The sequence below is a fragment of the Microcaecilia unicolor genome, chromosome 8 (genome assembly GCF_901765095.1).
Source record: "Microcaecilia unicolor chromosome 8, aMicUni1.1, whole genome shotgun sequence".
NCBI lineage: Eukaryota > Metazoa > Chordata > Amphibia > Gymnophiona > Siphonopidae > Microcaecilia > Microcaecilia unicolor.
In genome coordinates, this window is record NC_044038.1 from 169,413,047 (window position 1) to 169,437,341 (window position 24,295).

Below are 24,295 nucleotides of genomic sequence, written 5' to 3' on the forward strand. Positions count from 1 at the left end.
TGCAGTCTTATTTATGCACTAACACTGGCCGGTTAGCTTTGAATATCAGGAGCTAACCAGACTCCAGCTCCAAAGCCCCCCAGTGCTAACCAGTCATTTTGGCAAACTAAGGGGCCCTTTTATAAAGCCACGGTAGGATCTACGAGTGTACAGCATGTGCCAAATTCAGAGTGCCGCCAGGCTAGCGTGCCCTCCTGGAGATAATTTCAGATTTGGTGCATACCCATCCGATCTGGACAAATTATTTTTTATTTCCTACCGCACACGGTGTTTCTGGTGTTAATCAGCAGTTGACATGGCCAACTGGTCACCGTGTGTGTAGCTCATGAACCGTTACCACTAGATCAATGGGTGGTTCAGGCCATAAATAGGCGCACGTTGGTTTCAATTTTACCGCAGGCCCTTTTCCAGGCCCATTGAAAAAAAGCTCTTATTCCCAGACACGGTAAAAACTGGCCCGGCATGCGCCAAAAACACGCGCCCACACTACTACAAGACACTTTTTGCCGCAGCATAGTAAAAGAAGTATAACTGGTAAAGTGCTGCTGAAAAGGACCAGATAGCTGCCGAAAAGCAACACTGGTTGGTAACCATTCCCAGCTGGTTAACTCGCTTTGAATATCGGCCGGACGGAGTCCATCTACCCTAGACTTGACTTTTTAATTTTTCATGAATATCTTGTACACAAGACAGTGCTGCTTACATTATTCATAAACAGTATAACAGAAGAAATTAAGTTACATGAATTAAAAATGCAACTCTTTTGCAGTCATAGAAATGAAGTAGTCTGTTGGCTTAGTGTATTTGTATAAGAGAGCATTTGTATTGATAAACAATGACTCATGCATAGAAACGCAGAAATGTTGACAGGCAGGATCTGCCAAATGCTTTTTCTTCTTGAGAACATTTGTCCTGCTGTAGGTTTCAGCCTCAGGTTTTGTGCTGTGAATGTTACACGATGGAAGTGTTGAATAAACTGTTTTTCTAACATCTTCTAACGTCTTACTTTCCTTCCATTCCTTCACCCCACAATCCTTCTCCAATTCACCCTTTTCCTGAGTTTCTTAGCATTTTCAGCTTAATTTCTCTGTCCTTTTTGTTATTGTAGCTCCTTTCATTTTCTAAGTCATTTGTGTAATTGAAAACCACTATGCTGTATCTTCGGAAAGGTGGTAGTCAAATAAACTAAACCATAAACCGTAAACAATCGTCCTTGGAGAAAATACAGAGAAGAGGACTTTACAAAGCTTTAAGGTAAATACAAGGACAATGTTGGGACTGGAACATCTCAAAACTTAGGAGTCTTTTTACTAAACGCATTAAGCAGTTATCATTCGAATTAGTACAGAGTAACCATTAGTGCAGGGCTGTGGTAGTCATTATCACACTGACATGACAACTCTATAATTTACTCTATCATTTATGAACTTTAATGCAATACCACTTTGTATTTCTCATTCCGGAAATGGCGATCGCCATTACGGCATAATGTAAGCCACATTGAGCCTGCAAAAAGGTGGGAAAATGTGGGATACAAATGCAACAAATAAATAAATAAATTAGTGTGCACTAGATCATGTGCTAACTGCATACCCTGCTATGGAATGAGAAATGGGCAGGTTATTTGCAGGGAATTGGTAGCTAGCATACTATGGGCCCCTTTTAGGAGGCCTGCGCTGGCATCAGCACGTGTTTTTGTGCATGCTGAGACCCCCTTTACTGCAGTGGGTAAAAGGCGGGTCTTTTTTTTCAGGAAATGGCCATGCAACAAGCGAAGCACCATTGAGGTGGCGGTAAGGGCTCCCGCACTAACTCAGCATACAGCACTGCCCAATTACCGCCGGGTACACACTGGTGCTACAAAAATAAATATATTTTTGTAGCACCAGATATGATGCGTGCTGGGGGTGGGAACTACCGCCGGGCTGCTGCAGTAGCCCAGCGGTACTTCCCTTTTAGTGAGCGGTAATCTCACGTTGGGCTTACTGCAGCTTTGTAAAAGGACCCCTATAATTTGCCACACTTTGGGGTGAATTCAGGAAAGTTCGGCTAAAGTTAGGCACCAAACATTGGACCCCAAAACCCCAGATTTTATATAGCGTGCCTAGCGTTCCGCGCTGAAATCCAAGTGTATTCTATGACAACGCGTGTAACTTAATTGGCTTAAAAGCCAATCAGTGTTGTTGACAGCATTTAAGCAATAATGAGCACTAAGCGGCAATAATTAAAATTTACATGTGCAAATCACTAAGTGTATTTTGTAATGCACTGCGCCTAAATTTTAATGTGTGCAGGCAAAAAGAGGCATGGTTATGGGCGAAGAAATGGGCATTTCATGGGCGTTCCAAAATTTACACACATTGTTACAGAATATGGCCCTCTGTGCCTAAACCTATGCGCCAGGATTTATGCCATGTTTCCATTGGCATAAATGGAGGTACATTGATTTAGGCGCTAAGGTTTCAACTAAGCAGATTCTATTTACTGCGTTTAAATCTAGGTGCTGCTTATAGAATACGCTTAGGCGGAAATGTTTTCCGCGCGGATTTTTTAGGCGCCATATATAGATCCCCCCAAGTGACCGATTATAGAATTGACACTTGGGGGATTCTATATATGGCATCTAAAAATCGGAGTTCCACGTGAAACTACCTGTTCCCACTGCACGCCAGCTTTTAAAACAAAGGCATCTGTTCATTGAAAGAGTAATAGCGGTGTTCATATTTAATAACTCTCAAATCTCGTTCAACATATGGTAATTGTTAGATAGACTTAAACAGCAGTTAAAGAGGCATTCCCACTCTCTCTTGTGTAGAAATGTAGATCCCTAATCTGACTAAAATACATCATACTTTAAAAGCTGAGATCATTGTGAGGCAAATGGCACTAAAGTGCTTTCCACTGGGAAGTTGAAAAGCTAAAGTTCCCTCATCCTCTCCTAAAAAGAGCTGGATGCCAGGCAGCTCTATAGATAACAATCATAAATAGTCAGGTGTCAACAGAATGAGGACTACGAACCCACTTCTTGTCTTCCGCTGTCCAATTGAAAAATTGAAGGAATGAAAAACAGGTTTATAAAGGAACTATACCATCTAATTGCAAGTAATATTATCCATAATCAGAGACTCTTAATATAAGCACACACATATCACCTAAAGATATTAAAATAAGTTTTTATACTGCCTATAGCTTTTAATATAATATGCGCTTCAACTATAGATTAGTCTACCTCCATGTTTCAGCTGGACAACACCGCCTGCCTCAGGGGTCAAAAGGCACTTGTTGGTGGAAGAAAATGGTGCAGCTTTAAAATCCTGGTTAAATAGCATATACCGCAATCACATCAAATAATATCGAAAACAGCTAAACCACCAATAAATGCCAAAGCGCTACAAGACGCCACACTATTTGCTGTTTCAATATTATTTGATGTGATTGCGGTATATGCTATTTAACCAGGATTTTAAAGCTGCACCATTTTCTTCCACCAACAGGTGTCTTTTTGACCCCTGAGGCAAGCGTTGTTGTCCTGCCGAAACACGGCCCCATGTTGGGTCTCTGTTGGTGGGGGTTTTTTAATTTTTTATTTATAACCATTTAAATTTTTACAAGTGATAAAACAACTTGCCAGAAATACAGAGAAGGTAATATGTACAAATTATTTCAATCAGGTAATTCTATTCTCGTCCTTAGATCACTAAATAAGGAGAGTGAAACAAGACAAGGAGATCAATTAAACAGTAAACAGAAAAAAAAAACATGGTATTAACCTGTATTTCCCCAGATATTACTCATCTAATTCATTATTCAACATTGATCATCTGGTTGGCTTCTTCAAGCCCAATACAGTGTATAGTCAATTCATTTAATTGAAAACATACTTATTATCCAATATTAGTTAGAAATAATGCATCTGATTACATTCTTTCTCTTTTGAAAAACTAGAATTTATTTAACAATACATATACTTAAGTCTCTAATTTAGATCCCACTGATTAAAGTAATCCCAGTTTTCACAGGCTTCACTCCTTTTAAAGCAATAATTGAGGAAATATTTCTGAGGAAAACGTTTGGAGTCATACCCGGAACTCTGGGAAAAACAATAATCTTGACATTAATCATCTATAACAATATTCATTCCATTATTCAAAGTTTCTGGTCTATTATCATTTTCAAGATCATAACCACTTCTTGCTCGTGTAGAACTTTTGTTATATCAATTTTTCACTCTCAAAGGGTTCAGTTAAATTGTCCATGTACCTCTCTAATAAGATTATATCTGAAACAAAATTATTTACTGCCACCGTTAGGTCCCGAAGGGCCTTCCAGATGATATTCAATGTAACCTCCACGGGAGCCAAAAACTCCAAGCTGATTTCTCTTAGGTGTTTAGAGTGGTTCCGCCAATTCGGGTTCTACTGTAAACGTCCTCCATTTCAGCATATGCCTCTAACTCACTCCTCCACTCCTTTGGACATGATGGTTGAATAATTTGGGAGCGAAGGAGTTGTTTTTTCCAAGTCCAAGAGCATCGACACTCACTCGCTGGTGCTAATCAAAGGACTCGCCAACCCTTTCATCTGTGGGCAGTTCGTCACGCAGCGGTCCCACACTTGCTGCTCAGTGGACAAACGCTGGCCATCGGCGGCTGACCAACGGTTGTCCCCTTCCTCTCAGTTAAGGTAACTGCAATTGCAGAGAGGAATTTACGTAAAGAAGACAAAACTTCAGAGGGCAGCTAGGCCGTTGGGCATACAAACTCAGGTCACCATCTTACCACTCTCCCAGTTCGGGACACTCTTTGTCTGGTTTCTCCTCAGAGGCCTTTCTGATATGGGTAACCCTTCAGCATAGCCCTCTGAGTCATTGAAGCACAGAAGCCCCTCCACCACTACAAGGTGGTGTCCCTTCGGAGGGGTCTGTTGGTGTTAATAAAGGTATTTTCCTGGATTTTCATCCATGTGGGATCTTTTGTTACATACTCCAGGAGCTGCTACTCACGCTGCGTTCTCTACTTCATCTGTGTCCTTTGGATTCTCGTACAGATGTTTGTTGTTTTCCCTTGTCTCCTTCCTAATATGCAGCACAGTTGCCCTGTAAATGAGAGCAAGGTAGAGAGTAATGTCTGCCAGATACTTTTTCATTCTTTTGTCTGACCAGGATTGATGTGACAAATCCCTAACTCCTCTGTTCTTTATTACTTCTTTTTAAATATGCTAGCAGGACCGCTGAGAAGGGGGGGCAAGAGGGGCAAAATTCCCTGGGCCCGGGCCACCAGGAGGGCCCGGCGTCTGAGTCTCTCGCCCTCTCCTGCTCCCAGGCCGCTGGCGCCGCAATCCCATCTCCACCTGCCTACCCTCAGCTCCCTTCTGTTTGTCGTCTGACCCCCCCCCCCTGCATTAAAAAAAAATCTCTAAAGCAGCAGCACAGCACCTTCTCTGTGAAGCAGCAGATTGCCTCGGACAGGCCATCCCTCACTGTGTCCCACCCTCCTCTGATGTAACTTCCTATTTCCGCAAGGGCGGGACACAGTGAGGGAAGGCCCGCCCAAGGTGATCTGCCGCTCTCGCACAGAAGACACTGTGCCTGCTGCTTTAGAGAGTTTTGTTTTTTAATTTAAATGAAGGGGTCGAATGGCAGGCAGAAGGGAGCAGAGGGTAGGTAGGTGGAGACTGGACCTGTGGCGCCGGTGGCCTGGGAGCAGGAGAGGGAGGCAACAGCAGTAGTGATTGAGGGGTGGGGGGGCGATCCTTGGGGGGGTGAGGTAGCAGCAATCCTGGGTGGTGCAGCAGTCCTGGGGGGCACGGCGATCCTGGGGGGCGTGGCCTTGCCCCAGGCCCGGCTCAGTCTCTCGGCGGCCCTGTATGCTAGTAATCTTTTGCACTATAAAAATACAGTTCTGCTAAAATTAAGCTTTACTTCTTATGTTCCCCAGTGATTCCTATGGAACAGAGCTGAGCAAGAGCTTTTGGTCATTACAAAGTGAGCTGCTAGGCTGACTGAAGTGTGGACAAGTTTTCACTGCCTCTTGCTTTAGTACAAGTGACATTAGGGAAGTACATTTCATTTGCTCTACCCTATTGTAATTACCAGTGACATCAGTAAAATTGATCTGCATATCAATAAAGGGATAGTGAGGGTCAAACTTATTTTGGTAAAGCTGATAGGAGGGAATCCAGTAAATGGCACTCAAAATTCTGCACCCCCCAAAAAATCAGTGCTGAGCACAATTCTATAAAGGACACACTATAGAATCATGTTAGGCGCGGATCCGTGCCTAACTGTTGGGCATGGGACTTACGGCTGCTAAAAACAGTTGTAAATACTGGTGCCTAACTTAGGCGCAGATTGACCTAATTCTATAATTCCATGTGCAACTTTTGGGAACATCGCCGACACACCCCCTGGTCACATCCCCCTTTCACAGCCACACTATGAAAGTTGCTCAGGGATCTTTATAGAATAGTGCACAACAAGATGCACATGCAGCTGCCAATCAAAGCCAATTAACTGCAATAATTGGTTGTTAGCACCCAATTATTGCTAGTTATGGGCTCGTGCAAATGCATCTTGGGTGTGCACTCAAAATTCAGCGTGCAATTTTCAGTGCAATGTATAGAATCCAGGAGATACTGTATAGTGACATGCAGTGGTGGGGGTGGACTGAAAAGGCAAATGAAAGGTGTTTTACTGCAGTCCCTGCTGCAATCTATAAACATCAAGATTTGAATATTTTTATTCATCAAGGTGAAGAATAATTTTTAGCATACACTTGTGCTAGTCCTAATTTTAGATTAATCATGCCCAAGTGCCATATTCAGTACATTCATGTTCTGTGCCCATTTACTAGTGAATGACCATTTTGCTGTAGCATCAAAGAAGGTCACCATAACTAATTAGAAAAATGCTGTGCTCTTTGTTCATCAGAACCAAAAGAAATGAGACTGTGCCATTATCCTGGTGACAATGATAAAAGTCTAATGTTATTAGCTAGTTTCCATCTACAGTAGCATAGACTAAAATAACTGAGAAACTCAACAAATCTTAGATCAAAATCATGGGGGGAATAAGAGTGCCATGATCCTGGGGAGTGGGAGGTCAGAACTGTTTATTTTACTAGAGGGGTTGAATTTAAAGGGCTTTAAATTCAAAACAGCAAAATGAATTTCCCATGTCTTCGGTTTCTTGCTTCACCAGAGCAAGAGAAAGATACTAGTGGCAGGAAGAAAACAATGCCAAAGACGCCAGCCTGGCTTTATAAGTTAAACATGTTAATTTATTCAGCATGGTACCAATGTCACTGGGGAACTCTGAGACGAAACCACATTAATAGCCCAAGTCCACATTTTGCCATAGGCAGAAAATGTGAAAGCTCTGAGTGATTAGAATGTGAAGGAGTGGAACAGACTTATTCCAAATCCTCTTCTCTCTGGGTTACACCCTGTTATTATGGATCTACAGATCAGTTTATATTTGCAACTTTATTTAGTGCATTATAATTATTTTTATTGTTTAATTAGCAGAGGTGATGCACCAGCTCAAGAAGGGAAGAACAGCTGTAATGATGGCATCGAGGATATGCCAGGCTGGGCCCGGTGAGAGTATCCTGAGTAGCCAAGGTATGCCATAACGATGGGATAGACAAAGCCCACAGAAGAGAGAAAGAAGGGTAAAATTAAAACAGGTATCAGAGGAACAAGTCACAGTGTTTTCATGTTGGTGTCATAATGATTGATCTTATAAAGATGAACGTTGATGATGACACTTGCAGTTTTCATTTGCATGCTAATAATTGATCATATTGACATCTCTTTCTGATCATTTCCTTTGCAAATTAATTAATATCAATGTGCAGCCTTCCTATTGTATACAACAAGGAAGTGAAGGGATGGGAAGAGATGGGATATTGGATTTAGCTCATGCCTTGTTCAAGATTAGTTACATTCTGGTATAGGAGGACCCCAGGAATGCAGCATCTAATTAAGCCTTAAATCAATTAAGAGAATGTAGATCTAAGTACCATATTTTTCAAGATGTTCCAAAGAGATTAAATGTAATACATAAGTACATAAGTATTGCCATACTGGGAAAGACCAAAGGTCCATCAAGCCAGCATCCTGTTTCCATCAGTGGCCAATCCAGGTCACAAATACCTGGCAAGATCCCAAAAGAGTATAAAACATTTTATACTGCTTATCCCAGAATAGTGAATTTTTCCCAAGTCCGTTTAATAATGGTCTATGGACTTTTCCTTTAGGAAGCCATTCAAACCTTTTTTAAATTCCGCTAAGCTAACTGCCTTTACCACATGCTCTGCAACGAATTCTAGAGTTTAATTACACGTTGAGTGAAGAAAGTTTTCTCCGATTCATTTTAAATTTACTACATTGTAGCTTCATCGCATGCCCCCTAGTCCTAGTATTTTAGGAAAGCGTAACAGACGCTTCACATCTACCCGTTCAACTCACTCATTATTTATAGACCTCTATCATATCTCCCTCCGCCGCCTTTTCTCCAAGCTGGAGAGCCCTAGCCGCTTTAGCCTTTCCTCATAGGGAAGTTGTCCCATCCCCTTTATCATTTTCGTCTCCCTTCTCTGCATCTTTTCTAATTCCCACTATATCTTTTTTGAGATGTGGCGACCAGAATTGAACACAATATTCGAGGTACAGTCGCACTATGGAGCGATACAAAAGGCATTATAACATCCTCATTTTTGTTTTCCATTCCTTTCCTAATAATACCTAACATTCTATTTGCTTTCTTAGTCGCAGCAGCAGCACTGAGCAGAAGGTTTCAACGTATCATCAACGACGACACCTAGATCCCTTTCTTGGTCCAATATTCCTAACATGGAACCTTGCATGATGTAGCTATAATTTGGGTTCCTCTTTCCCACATGCATCACTTTGCACTTGCTCACATTAAACATCATCTTCCATTTAGACACCCAGTCTCCCGGTCTCGTAAGGTCCTCTTGTAATTTTTCACAATCCTCCTGCGATTTAACGACTTTGAATAACTTTGTGTCATCAGCAATTTAATTACCTCACTAGTTACTCCCATCTCTAGGTCATTTATAAATATGTTAAAAAGCAGCGGTCCCAGCACAGACCTCTGGGGAACCCCACTAACTACCCTTATCCATTGAGAATACTGACCATCTAACCTACTCTCTGTCTTCTATCTTCTAACCAGTTTTTAATCCACAATAGAACACTACCTCCTATCCCATGACTCTCCAATTTCCTCTGGAGTCTTTCATGAGGTACTTTGTCAAATGCCTTCTGAAAATCCAGATACACAATATCAACCGGCTCCCCTTTATCCACATGTTTGTTCACCCCTTCAAAGAAATGAGTAGATTGGTGAGGCAAGATTTCCCTTCACTAAATCCATGTTGACTTCATGCTTTTGAATATGCTCTGTAATTTTGTTCTTAATAATAGTCTCTACCATATTGCCCGGCACCGACGTCAGACTTACCGGTCTATAATTTCCCAGATCTCCTCTGGAACCTTTTTAAAAAATTGGCATTACATTGGCCACCCTTCAATCTTCCGGTACCACGCTCGATTTTAAGGATAAATTACGTATTACTAACAATAGCTCCGCAAGCTCATATTTCAGTTCTATCAGTACTCTGGGATGAATACCATCTGGTCCAGGAGATTTGCTACTCTTGAGTTTGTAAAACTGTCCCATTACATCCTCCAGGTTTACAGAGAATTCATTAAGTTTCTCTGACTCGTCAGCTTTGAATACCATTTCCGGCACCGGTATCCCACCCAAATCTTCCTCGGTGAAGACCGAAGCAAATAATTCATTTAATCTCACCACTATGACTTTGTCTTCCCTGATCGCCCCTTTACTCCTTGGTCATCTAGCGGTCCAACCAATTCTTTTGCCGGCTTTCTGCTTTTAATATACCTAAAAAATTTTTACTATGTGTTTTTGCCTCCAACACAATCTGTTTTTCGAAGTCCCTCTTAGCCTTCCTTATCAGTGCTTTGAATTTGATGACATTCCTTATGCTGTTTCTTAATATTTTCAGTCGGTTCCTTCTTCCATTTTCTTTTAGCTCTAATAGCTTCCTTCACCTCACTTTATAACCACGCCGGCTGTAGTGTGGTCTTCCGTCCTCCTTTTTTAATACGCGGAATATATTTGGCCTGGGCTTCCAGGATGCTGTTTTTGAACAGCATCCACACCTGATGTAAATTTTTGACCCTCGCAGTTGCTCCTCTAAGTTTTTTTTCACTGTTCTTCTCATTTTATCATAGTCTCCTTTTTTAAAGTTAAACGCTAACTTATTTGATTTCCTATGTATACTTACTTCAAAGCTAATATCAAATCCGATCATATTATGATCACTGTTATCAAGCGGCCCCAGCACCATTACCTCCCGCACCAGATCATGCGCTCCACTAAGGACTAGGTCTAGAATTTTTCCTTCTCCCGTCGGCTCCTGTACCAGCTGCTCCATAAAACTGTCCTTGATTTCATCAAGGAATTTTACCTCCCTAGCGTGCCCCGATGTTACATTTACCCAGTCAATATCGAGGTAATTGAAATTACCCATTATTATTGTGTTACCCAGTTTGTTTGCGTCCCTAATTTCCTTTAACATTTCTGCATCCGTCTGTTCATCCTGGCTAGGCGGACGGTAGTACACTCCTATCACTATCCTTTTCCCCTTTACTCATGGAATTTCAATCCACAGTGATTCCAAGAAGTGTTTTGTTTCCTACAGAATTTTCAATCTATTTGATTCAAGGCTCTCGTTAATATACAATACTACCCCTCCACCAATTCGATACACCCTATCACTATGATTTAATTTATACCCCGGTATGACAGTGTCCCACTGGTTATCCTCCTTCCACCAGGTCTCACAGATGCCTATTATATCTAATTTTTCATTTAGTGCAATATATTCGAACTCTCCCATCTTATTTCTTAGGCTCCTGGCATTCGCTTATAGACATTTCAAAGTATGTTTGTTGTTCCTATTTACATGATGCTTAGTACTTGACAGTATTAATTTGCAATCTTTTGTCTGATTTTATTTTTATTTAAAGACACCTCACTATCAGGATACCCTATCTTCCCTATTTTGTGATATCTTTGAAGATACCTTATCCCGAACCATGCGCTTTGGAGTGACTGTGCCCCCCCCCCCCCCCCCCCCGGTTCTAGTTTAAAAGCTGCTCTATCTCCTTTTTAAATGCCAATGCCAGCAGCCTGGTCCCACCCTGGTTAAGGTGGAGCCCATCCTTCGGAATATGCTCCCCCTTCCCCAGAATGTTGCCCAGTTCCTAACAAATCTAAAACCCTCCTTCCTGCACTATAATCTCATCCACGCATTGAGACTCCGGGAGCTCTGCCTGTCTCTTGGGCCATGTGCGTGGAACGGGTAACATTTCAGAAAATGCTACCCTAGAGGATCTGGATTTGAGCTTTCTACCTAAGAGCCTAAATTTTACTTCCAGAACCTCTCTTCCACATTTTCCTATGTCATTGGTACCCACATGTACCAAGACAGCCGGCTCCTTCCCAGCACTATCTAAAATCCTATCTAGGTGATGCGTGAGGTCCGCTACCTTCGCACCAGGCAGGCAAGTCACTAGGCGATCCTCACGTCCACCAGCCACCCAGCTATCTATATATATGCCTAATGATCGAATCACCAACTACAGCAGCTGTCCTAACCTTTCCCTCCCAGTCAGCACTTGGAGACATATCCTCGGTGTGAGTGGATAGTACATCCCCAATACATATCTAATGAACACCATATAAGTGGGACAGTTCTATAACCTAAGTGCTCACATTTATGCATGCATTATCTCCTGGATTCTATATAGTGTGACTGGATTTGTGCACGCAGCTTAATTAGTTAACAATCCAAACAGCGCTAATAATTGCCACTATTGGCAAATTATTGACACTAATTTCCATTAATTCGAATTTACGTGCAGAACTGTCTAAGCATATTCTTTTTTATTTCTTTATTTATACATTTCATATATACAGTACCAAGAACACCTCTTGTACAACTTAGGAGAACAGTAAGAACAGCTTTACACAGGAAACTGCTACCCCCAACTTACACTCCCGCCTCCTATATTAGTCCACAACAGAAGCTAAAGACCAAGCCACTATTCTGGGAAAAAAAAGTAAACTATAATACATTCCAGCACAAAAGAGACTCTGAAGGGAGATGTGGAAGACAATTATATCTGAGGTGTAGATGCAATCTCCGCTCCAGGTGACAGAGAAGGAGCCACCCCCGCCCCCCCTGGAGTCCAGGAACGCTTGCAGCTGCAAAGGTTCAAAAAACACATACTTTACAGAATTCAACTTCACCACACATTTACAGGGATAATTTAGCCAAAAAAGGCCCCCCCCCCCCCCAATTGAAACACAGTGGGGCGCCCAGCTTAAGAAAAGCTTGTCTCCTCCTCTGCGTAACCTTGGTCACATCAGGATACATCCGTACTTGAACATTCAAAAACTTTTCTTTCCGATACTTGAAAAATAACTTCAGTATCCAATCTCTATCTAACTGTGAAACAAATGTCACTATAAGAGTAGCTCGCTCCCGCCGCTCCTCTTCACCCTCCAACTCCCGAATAAAGTCCAAGGTGTCAAACCACACAGCAGACTCCACAATATCAGCCTGCTCGCCTTGAGCCAATCGCTTAAAAGGTTGCAATAATAAATCTGCGAGATAGGCGGGCATGCCGGTTCAGACACCTTTAACACTTCAAAGAGATATTTTTTAAAAGTCAGAATCGGTGCAGTCAGGCTGTGTTTAGGAAAATTTATCACTCGCAGAGTGTTTGCCCTCTGCCGATTTTCTAGAGCCTCAATCTTCCTATGCAACCATTTATTTTCTTTAATAATGGTTGTTTGTACCGATTGTACTGACTTAATGGCCAAATCATGTGCCTCAGATCTTTCTCCTACTATTTTTAATTGCTGTCCCAATTGTGAAACAGTCTCTGTTGGAAGCTGTGAGGCCTGCGACAGTAATAACATTTTCTTGGACAATGAAGTCTCCAAAGTAAGTAAAGCATCCCATATAGTTTCCAAGGTAAAATTCAGAGGTTTAGGCAAAAGTGAAGACTTACTCAAAACTTCAGCACTCCCTCTCGGACCCCAGGGAGAAACCGGCCCCCTCCTCCAGTTGTCGTCCCCCTGGAGCACCGCCACCCTGCTCGCTGGGTATGCTGCACTCTCCTGCCCAAGTCAGGTCCTGTCGCAGGGCCGTCCGCCCCCTCCTCGGAGGCCAGGAAGCCCTGTCCGCACGTATCTCACATCGACGCAGGCATGGGAGGCGGTTCCCTCACCTCCGGGCTGAGTTCCGTCTCAGGCAGCAGGTGACGCTTCACCTCTCTCCACCCCTCCCGTCAGCAAGATGTCTAAGCATATTCTAAGTGGCATACTTGAAAAAGGGTCGTGGCCATGCGTGTGGAATGGGCAAGTCGTGTTGCATTTCTAGAATCTATGCACGTGATTCATACAATACCACTCAGTCTCCACCTAATTAGGCGTCAGCTTTTATACCAAGTTTACTTGGCATAACTGCACTTGACTAAATTTAGTCGCTGCAGATAGGTGCTCGGTGTATTCTTTAAACCACGCAGAAATTTAGGCTTATTCTATAAAGTATGCCTAAATTTAGGCATACTTTATAGAATCACGTCTAGGGGTATTTCATTTCAGCGCTGATATTTTAGGTATCATATATAGAACCTAGCCCTATATACCTGTATGTATTTAGACTACTAGCATTTATCTATTATATATCTGCGCAACTACAGGTTTTCAGTAGGATTTCCTATATAATATTCTCACCTTCAACGTTCTGACTTGCCTGAGACTGTGGCTCATTCCGAGTTCATCTGCTGGGCTCCGTAGATCAGGCTGACATCACCATAGCCATTATGATGTCAACTTCAGAACCGGGGGGGGGACATGCCTCACAGCTGATCAATGTCAGAGGAGGGTCGCTGGACATATAGGTGCTGGAGGGGGAGCAGGGGATGAGAGGAGGGTCGGGACATGGGTGGCTGCAGGGGTAGGGGAGAGAGGAGGGTTGCTGGACATGGGTGGCTGCAGGGGGGCAGGGGGTCACTGGACATGGATGGCTGGAAGGGGACAGGGGAGAGGGTCGCTGGACATGGGTGGCAGGAGGGGGGCAAGGGTGGATGAGAGGAGGTTCGCTTGGACAGTGGGTGGCTGCAGTGGGCGCAGGGGAGAGGAGGGTTTGCTGGCATGGGTGGCTGCAGGGGGAGAGGAGGGTCGCTGGACATGGGTGGCTGCAGGGGAGCGGAGGAAAACCTTGCTAGCGCCTGTTTCATTTGTGTCAGAAACGGGCCTTTTTACTAGTTTTTAAATAAAAGCCATGGACATCTCACACCCCACAACTGCATAATATGGGAGTCCCTGGGGAAATAGAGGGGGCAGGAAGCGAGAACAGCAAGCTACAAGAGCCTCTGTTATGGCTTTTTTAGATTTCTAATCTGCTTCCAAAATAAACTTTAAAAATTGTTATCATTCTACATGTATTTCATTGGGCCAGTACTCAAAGAGAATTAGACCTTTAGCTAAACATACAAGTCCCCTATCTGTGAATTTCTGGTGGCACTGTATAGAATGAAGGTAATGTTATAACCAGGTGCCCAGGTTTGGTGGCTAAAACTGCACCTATAGCTGTCTACATGTCTTTATATAAGACTAACAAAAGCAGATGAAAACACACCTTGATTTAGAGCACAATCACCTATATCAACTCTATATCAACTTTAAGGATGGCATAAATGCCCATGTCTAGATGGTAGCAAGAATGTGCATAAATTATAGTATTTTATTGTTTATGCATTTTCATTCCATCCAAACTGCTCGTGTGCTCACCCATAGTAAAAGTTCACACCATGCAAACAAGGCTCAAACTTTTACAGTGGTTGATATGTTATAAGACTGAGTTCTTCAATGCAAGGCCCAGGGGCCAGTGGTGGCACCTAGAGACCTCTGGGGCAGCCTCCATTGTCTTTCTGCTCTCAGGACAGAAAGTAGAAAGTGGATTGGGGGAAGAGCACATGCCTGAAGGAAAAAGCATCAGTGGCGTCGCGAGGGCAGCTGACACCCGGGGCGGGTCGCCGCTGCGCACCCCCCCCCCCTGGGTACAGCGTGACGCACCCTCCCCCCTCCGTAGCGCAACACCCCCCCCCCCCCGCCCCGCTGCGAGAACATACCTGGAAGGCGGTGAGGGGTGGGTGGGAGGGCCAATCCGCCGAGAGCACGCCGCTGGGGGGGTGTCGGCGCCTCGCTGGTTCCTTGCTCTCTCTGCCCCGGAACAGGAAGTAGCCTGTTCTGTGGGGCAGAGAGAGCAAGGAACCAGCGAGGCGCCAACACCCCCCAGCGGCGTGCACCCGGGGTGGACCGCCCCACCCGCCCCCCCCCCTTCCTAAGCCAATGCATATACCTACTGGCTCTGAATGCTTTTCATGTATATTCACCACCACAACCTATATATACAGCAAATGTCTTTATATGTATTTTTTTTAATGCAATGACTGGCCTTTTAAAACATGTTTGTCTCCAGGGTTGGATACTGACACACTGACACACATGCTGAGGGGATGATATCATAAAAGCTTATTGTGATGTCACAGGCATTATGCTAGCGCATTTACTGGGGGGGGGGGCTGCTCTGTTAATATCCTGGCATTTCTATGTTCATGTTAACACATTGCTGTCTCCTAATAAATAAAATAAATAACCCAGGGGTCCTTTTACAAAGGAGCATTGAAAAATGGCTTGCGGTAGTGTAGGCGCAGGTTTTGGGCGTGTGCGCCGATCCATTTTTTTAGCACTTCTGTAACAAAGGCCTCTTTTTTGCCAAAAATGGACGAGCAGCAAAATCAAAATTGCTACACGGCCATTTTGGGTCTGAGACCTTACTGCCAGCCATTGACCTAGCAGTAAAGAATCTGGGCGGTAATGACCTACACGTGTCAAATGCCACTTAGCACCACGTCCATTATGCGCGCCAGAAAATAAAAAATATTTTTCAGACGCGTAGCGGATGCATGTCAAATTGAAATTACCACTCCAATTTGGCGTGCATTCGGCACGCATAAGTGCCTATGCGGCTTTGTAAAAGAGTCTTTTACTAAAGATTACCGCATGTTATCTGCAGCAGGGCCATAGGAATAAAATAAATCCTGTGGTAATAGCATATGCTAACCTTTAGGAAAAGACCCCTCCCCCCCCCTTAGTACCTAAAACATGGAAAAGCTAGGAGTTAGTCAAATCAAGTTTGACGCTTGCATATTTTTCACAGTCGTGGGAAAGTAACAAGCAACATCTTCAGTATCCTCAGGGAAGATTTGACCTTAGATTAGGATGCTGTTCGGTCAACACACCATCAGAAGGAACAAATAGACATACAAGCCATTTCAAAACTTAGCTTATACCCTAGAGTCAGTCTGTCAATCTCATGCATGCTTTTTTGTGTGCCAGTGAGAATAGAATAAACCCAGTTTGTATGTGCATCAGTACCTCCAGTGGAAGCCCTTCCTTTTAGAGCTTACATTAAAAATGATGGATAACAAAGCTAATAGAAAATATAACAGCTGGTCAACATTTATTACTTAGTAAAAACATTTTATTTATACAGTACATTGTGGGAGGTCCTGTTATAATTACTAGAATCTAAATACGATATGGCATTACAAGAAGTAAGAAATATCATCTTCCATTTTTTAGTTAAAAGGCAAGATATATAAATATTTGGTTCCTGGTTTTTTTTAAAGTATGACCTTTTTCTGCCTTCATTGTTTTTAACTTCCACACAGTCTGACTCTAGCATAACTTTAGTCACTATATATAAAATCCAGAGGAAAATCTATCACGTGCACCTACAAGGGGGCATGGCCATGAGAGTGGCATGAGTGGATCAGGGGCACACCTAGCAGTTATACGTACATGTATTGATGTGCTTGCATTTACGTGACCTAACTGCCTACGGTTAGACGTGAGTACTTAACCCAGCCTTTGACATGAGGTAAGTGCTCACGCCTAGAGTTAGGCATGCTTTACTCCTATTTAATACTAGAAGGAACCTCACTTGGGAGAGGTAAATTACAATAACTAAATACCAAGTTAGGCACGCTTATCCAGTATTCTATAACTGCACACGTAACTTTTCTGAATGCCCCTGACATGCCCATTCCCATTTAGGCATCCTTTATAGAATTTACCCCTAAGCATTGGGAGGGAATTCTATAAATAGCGCTTTAAAAGGGGCACCAAGAAAATCAGCACTAACGCTATTCTGTAAAGGGTGTGTGCCCTGTATAGGATAGCGCATACTCCCAATTCTATATAGCACGCCTAGCATTCTGCGCTGAAATACAAGCATAATCTGTAACAATGTGCGTAACTTAATTGGTTTAACAAGCCAATTGGCATTGTTAACAGCACTTAACAATCAATAATGAGCACTAATGGCAATAATTAGAATCTACGCGCATAACTTACTGAGCATATTCTGTAATGCACTGCGCCTAAATACTAATGCATGCAGGCAAAAAGGGGCGTGGTTATATAGGCAGAGAAATGGGCATTTCATGGGCATTTAAAAATTTTAAAAATGTTATTTAGGTCCTCAAAAATTTTTTTTACTTTAAGCAAGTACTCGTGGAGGGGCATAATCGAACAGAAACGCCTATCTCCATGGGCGTTTATCTCCGAGAACGGGTCCGTGAAGGGGCTGGCTGAACCGTATTTTCGAAAAAATGGACGTTTTTGAGCTGGGTGTTTGTGGTTTTTTTAGCGATAATGGAAACTAAAAACGCCCAGCTCAAAAACGTCCTAATCCGAGCCATTTGGTCATGAGAGGGGCCAGGAATCGTAGTACACTGGCCCCCCTGATATGCCAGGACACCAACTGGGCACCTAGGTCAGTACAGTGGCCTTCAGAAAAAGCTCCCGCATGCATAGCTCCCTTACCACAGGTGCTGAGCTCCCATCCCCCTCCCCCAAAACCCACTACCCACAAATGTACAACACTACCATAGCTCTTAGGGGTGAAGGGGGCACCTACATGTGGGTACAGTGGGTTTTGGAGGCCTCCCATTTACCAGCACAAGTGTTACAGGTGGGGGGGGGGGGTGGGCCTGGGGCCACCTGGCTGAAGTGCACTGCGATACCCACTAAAGTGCTCCAGGGATCTGCATACACGCAGGCCTCTAGGACTTGTTGCTGCTGTATAACATTGGCACACCAGTTGACACCTGAAGACTAATCTCTCCGAGAACATCCTTTATTGGAATAACCGCGTTTACTCACAGTTAACTGCAGATCAGAGGTTGTGCCCCACTGGCAACCGAGTCTCCCTGGTACTGAGATGAGCAGTAGGTCAGAGCTGGCAGAATGCTGTACAATGCCCTCTTTCAGCCACATTCAAGGGAAGAACTAAGTCTCTAGCATGGCTAACACAGGAAAGGGAACTAAAACTGGCTTACAAACATGGCCACTACCGCATGGACTACAACAGGAAATACAACAGGGCACACTCTGACCCAGTAGGCAGGGGGGAAAGCACCATGGGAGAAGAGCCTACCAACTACCAACATCGTGAGACTGTAACACAAGCTAATGAAATCAAGGAGCCCAATACCCTACACCCACCACAATGCAATGCTGATGTGACCCTGTACTGCACCGAGAGCCACATCTGACCCAGGGAAAGGCTGTGACAGGATCGAACACATTCTGCTGTCATGGAGGTGGGTACGGCATTGAGGCTGGCATACAGGCTGGAAAAAAAGTATTTAAAGTGGGGGATTTTTGGTGGGAGGGGGGTTAGTGACCACTGGGGGAGTCCGGGGAGGTCATCCCCGATTCCCTCCAGTGGTCATCTGGGCAGTTGGGGCACTTTTTTGGGACTTGTTTGTGAAAAAAAGGGTCCAAACAAAGCTGACCCAAAATCGCTGGTAAAATGCGATTATCAGCTAAAGATTGCCCATCTCTCCTCGGCTGATAACCATGCCTCAGTTCCGCCTCCACCATGCCTCCGACATGCCCCTGTCAACTTTATTCGTTTCCGCGATGGAATGCAGTTGGAAAGTCCAAATCAGCTTTCAATTATACCGATTTGGGCGCTTTTGCAAGATAAACGTCTATCTCCCGATTTAGGTCGCACTATAGGTGTTTTTCTCTTTCAAAATAAGCAGGTTAGTGACTTTCAATGACTTCAAGAGGAAAGGCCTCGAGAAACCCTTGACACGTATAAGGTCAATTGGGGGGTTGGACTCCTCATCATCGGCCAGAAAAACCCTCTATATAATATTTTATCAGGGCCTAAACAGTAATTAAACAAACTTAGCTCAATTAGAAGTCGATTCTGTGTTCCCTTATTGATTTAAATGGTCTCTGTGATATCCGCCCTTAGAACTGAGTGGGAATTTGTCCAGTGATCCTGAAGCAGAACATGCGAATTCGAAATGCTGGCGCCGTTAAATCAATAAAGGCAACACAGAGATCAACTTCTAATTGAGCTAAGTTTGTTTAATTACGGATAAAAGATTATGTAGAGGTTTTTTCTGGCCGATGATGAGGAAGTCCAACCCCCTAATTGACCTTTATACGTGTCAAGGGGTTTCTCGAGGCCTTTTCCTCTTGAAGTTCATTGAAAGTCACTAAAGTACTTGCTTAAAGTAAAAAACATTTTGAGAACCTAAATAACATTTTTTTACTTTTATCTGACTGATCTAGGTATCTCAACCCTATTTTTCATTGTTTAGTTCAGTCATTTAAAAATTTACACACATAGTTATGGCCCTGAGCGTGTAAATCTACACACAGAAATTTACATTATGTTTTCATTAGTGTAAGTGGAATGGCACATAGTTTTAGGCATTAGGATATCAATTAAGCATTTCTATATATCATGCTTAAATTTAGGCACCCCTTATAGAATGTGCTTAGGCAAAAATGTTTTATGTGCATATAGGTGTCATAAATAGAATCTCCCCCATACTTCTGATTCCCATGCCTAACCTTCAGTGCCAGACTTATGCCTGCTGAAACCTGGTGTAAATGCTGTTGTTCAAGTTAGGCGCATTTACCTAGTTTTCTATAACTACAGGCATAACTTTATGGAATGCCCTTGACACACTCATGCCCCCTCCCATGGCCATGCCCCTTTTGGAATATGTGCTATGAGAGTTATGCATACTGCCATATAGAATAGTGTGCAGCCACATGCTTGTGCAAATTTTAATGAGTGCCAATTAACATCACTAATTGGTTGTTCACACCCAATTATTGATGGTTAAGAGCACATTAAACAATTAATTTGCATCAACATCTCGGCAGCATGCCCAAATTTGGGCACCATAGAATCCGGGAGTTTGTGTGCTTAAATGATAGAATAGTGCTGATCACTCTGCTTAACACTTGCACGCATAAAGTACATTCACATGTGTAAATTCTATAAATTTTAACATACTGTTATAGAATGCAGAGATTACCCTTACTATAAATTAGTTTGGGGGACTTGCTTTTTCATATAGGGCCCAATTCTATTTTGGCACCTACGAAATTGGCGCTAAAAAACATGCTTAACGTGATCCTATAACAGTATGCATTCTCTGCAAAACATGCCTAAATGTAGGCATCTGGAATAAGACCTGCTATGAGTAGGCCTAAATTCAGGCATCTAAATTTAGGCGCAATTCAAGATTATGTGCGCAATTTTTGGGAACACCCCTACAACACCCCCTAACCACGCCCCTAGATAGTTACATGCAAGTAGGCACACGTCGGATGTACACTCATAGGCACATATCCAATGTGTACCTAACTCCAATTAAGCCTAATTAGTGCCGATAATTGGTTATTACTAACATTATTCAATTAAGTTACGTGCATAAATTGGGTGCACGCCCAATTTAATACATGTGGTGCCCTAAACAGAATTTGGGGGACAGTGAAATTGAAATGCAATCCCATGGATTTTCTGATCTTTTGTCATTTTTGTAATAACAGAGTTTTAAGATCCGTTTTAATTTTTAAAAAACTGGAATAAGACTACACCCAAACCTATAATAAACCCCTCCCCAACAATAACAACACGTTTCCACACTGAATCAGAAGGCAGCATTGTTTGAGTGTATGAAATGCAGAAAAACTCGTTTATATGCAACAGTTACTCTGTTGTTATAGCACAATGACCTTTAATGCGTAGTGTTTGCTATAAGCAAATGGATGTGGCTATTGAAAAAATTGTTTTCCCTGCTCAGAAGCCCTGCCCAAAAGGCATTTTTGTTGCCCATTTAAGTTAAAAGGTCATGTATAAAATGAGTTGGATTTGGCACTGAGCGGTACAGACACACAGAGCAATTTAAGAAAGATACTTCCAGTTAATAAATTGTTCATTTCTGAAATACTGTAACTAGAGCAAATAAAGGGAAGTTTGCCTGTCCAGGGAATTTCTTTCTACTGCTCTATGAATAGTGAACTAAATGCCAGTTGGCTAGTGGCCACATAAAGTTGAAAGGCAGCAGTCACCTGTATCAGGTGTGTTTGAAGTTCACATTGCCTTCTGTCCAACAAAATTTACATATTTGGTAGATATAAAACAAGCAAGAGTTCAGCTAATAATTTATTTCCGTCATGGAGAGTTCATAATGGAGCTGTACTGAATAGCATATTTTACTATTCGGCCGAATACAAATAATGAAAAACATTATTCAGCCAAATACAAATAACAGACATTGAGCTTTAACATAACAAATAATAAAATAAGCAACGTGAAATCAGAGATCAAGTGTTTATTTCAGTAGGATTTAGCACAGTTGTGCATCAGATTATTCGTATTCCAATTTAAATTGCTATTAACCAAAATATGAATAATCTATTTTGGACACTATTCTGGGCCAAATTGAATCAAATTGAATACAAATATTAGGTATAGCCCTAGATATGAAAGGTAATTTGTCCTTGGTGAAACCAACTTTTCATCATGAATAGCCACGTAACAGTCAACATTTTATTGTTTCTATTCAAGTGACCAACAACCAACCAACTGTACTGTCTCTTCTAACTTCTCTACCTACTTAGGAGTCCTTTTACTAAGGGCACCAAAAATGACCTGCGCTGGTGTAGACACGGGTATTGGATGCACACAAGTCCATTTTTCAGCGCACCTGCAAAAAGGTCCTTTTTTGGCCGAAAATGGACGTGCGGCCAAATGAAAATTGGTGCATGTCCGTTTTGGGCCTGAGACCTTACCGCCACCCATTGATGTAACGGTAACGTCTCACGCATTAACCGGGCGGTAATCGTCAGCACACGTACAATGCTGATTACCACCAGTTAGCGCTGCGCTGCAGAAAATAAAAGATATTTTTCGTGTCACGTAGCAGATGCAAGTCAAAAATGAATACTGCCTGGGCCATGTGGTAGCTGGGCGATAGTTCAAAATTGATGCACGTAGGACACACGTACGCACCTATGCAGCTTAGTAAAAGGGTCCCTTATATGCTTGCTCAGTGATTCTCAGTATTGCTTCAATTTACTTCACTGTTGTAACATACCATTCACATTAACCTCTCCTCTTTCCCAGTTCCACCCAACATGCCTTTCCCCGATCTTCCAACTATATCATTGAGAGAAGTCAAGTATATTCCCTGGAATTCTGATCCTCATTAAACGCAAAGGATCCCTTAATGGTAACAAAGCATTGGGAGACCTTCACTGAACAACAGCTCAGCCCAAAAGAGCAGTAAAGTAATTATATTCTACTTCCAAAAAGGCATGTGGGGGTAACCAGCATGGAACGGCAGTTACAACTGTAAGCAGAATAGCTTTAGAGTGACAAACAGCACAGAACAACAGTTAAACCCATAAATAAAATGATGGGGGGAGGGGAGACTGCATGGAGTGGTAGCTGCTGTCATAAACACCTTGCAGGATGCACTGGTTGGCCATTTTATCTCCCATCATTTCCTTTGCAATCCATTACATGTTCCTTTTTCCTGGTCAGCACTCCACTTAGTCATTTCTATCACTTCACAAGCACATTTGCTACTGTTTAGAACCACCACTACAGCTGGTCCAACCATTAGACATGACTAGGCAGTTGCCTAGGGCAGCACCTTCTGGGGGTAGCGAAGAGCAGCAGCAGTCACAGCAGAACAGTAGATTCTGCACCATACAAACTGAAAGAACTATCAATGCATATTTTCCTGCAGAAAGACGTGGGCAGTTTTCAATTGGCCCATTTACCTGGGTAAGGGAAGAAGTTATCAGTGTGGACTGTCGTTAAGATTTGTTATGTAGTGTTAACCCCAGTTATTAGTAACCAGGTCCCATTGCATATAAAACGAGACCTGTGCAAAAATAGCACCAGTTACTAGTAAATAACACATCTAACTGTAGCCCGCATTGATAACTACCGAAGGTTCAGTCTCTGATAGCTGATATTGTGATGTCATAATGCTTCATTCCACTAATGCCTGAGAGCCAACCTCATCAGTGATTTCACAATAGCTTGATTGCCCTATACTTGGCTCAAATTTATTACATATAGCAGTGGTTTTGATTTTTAGAAACATTTCTTTTCTTTTCTTTAAGGGGAAATTCTTAACGTGGGCTACCCAATATGTGCTATTTTATTGTTAACCCCACTTATTAGTAACTAGGTCTCACTGTATAAAATGAGAGCTGTACTAAATAGCACAAGTTAGTGGTAACATGCCTTAATTGTGTCCCACATTGATAACTATGTCCCTAAATGACTTTTGAAATTGCATTCTTATTTTATGTGTGTGCAATATACACACTCAACCATAGGAGCCAACTTTTCAGAATTATTGGGGATGCGAACACAATAGAAATTGCCTCTCTCTGGACACAGTCATATTGGGAGTGCTCAAGCACCCACAGAGCTGGCTCCTATGCACACAACAAAGTTTAATATGTAAAAGCATGTCACCCATGAGTTACCCGGCACATGATATTCAGCCAAACCAAAGCGTGGAAGTCACCAAAGGAAAACAAATATTCAAGACAGTGAAATCATCAATAGACCAATGATGGAGTCCATCAAATTTGCTTATTTATTATTGGTTAAACCTCAATGCAGCTGAAGAAATCAGACCCAACATGAGCCGTGTTTCGGCATGCAAGTCTTCTTCAGGGGTCCTCTAAATCTTGCAATAGTGGATAAGTGGATGTTAAAACCAAAAAAGAGGATGGCCAAATAACCTTGTAGTCT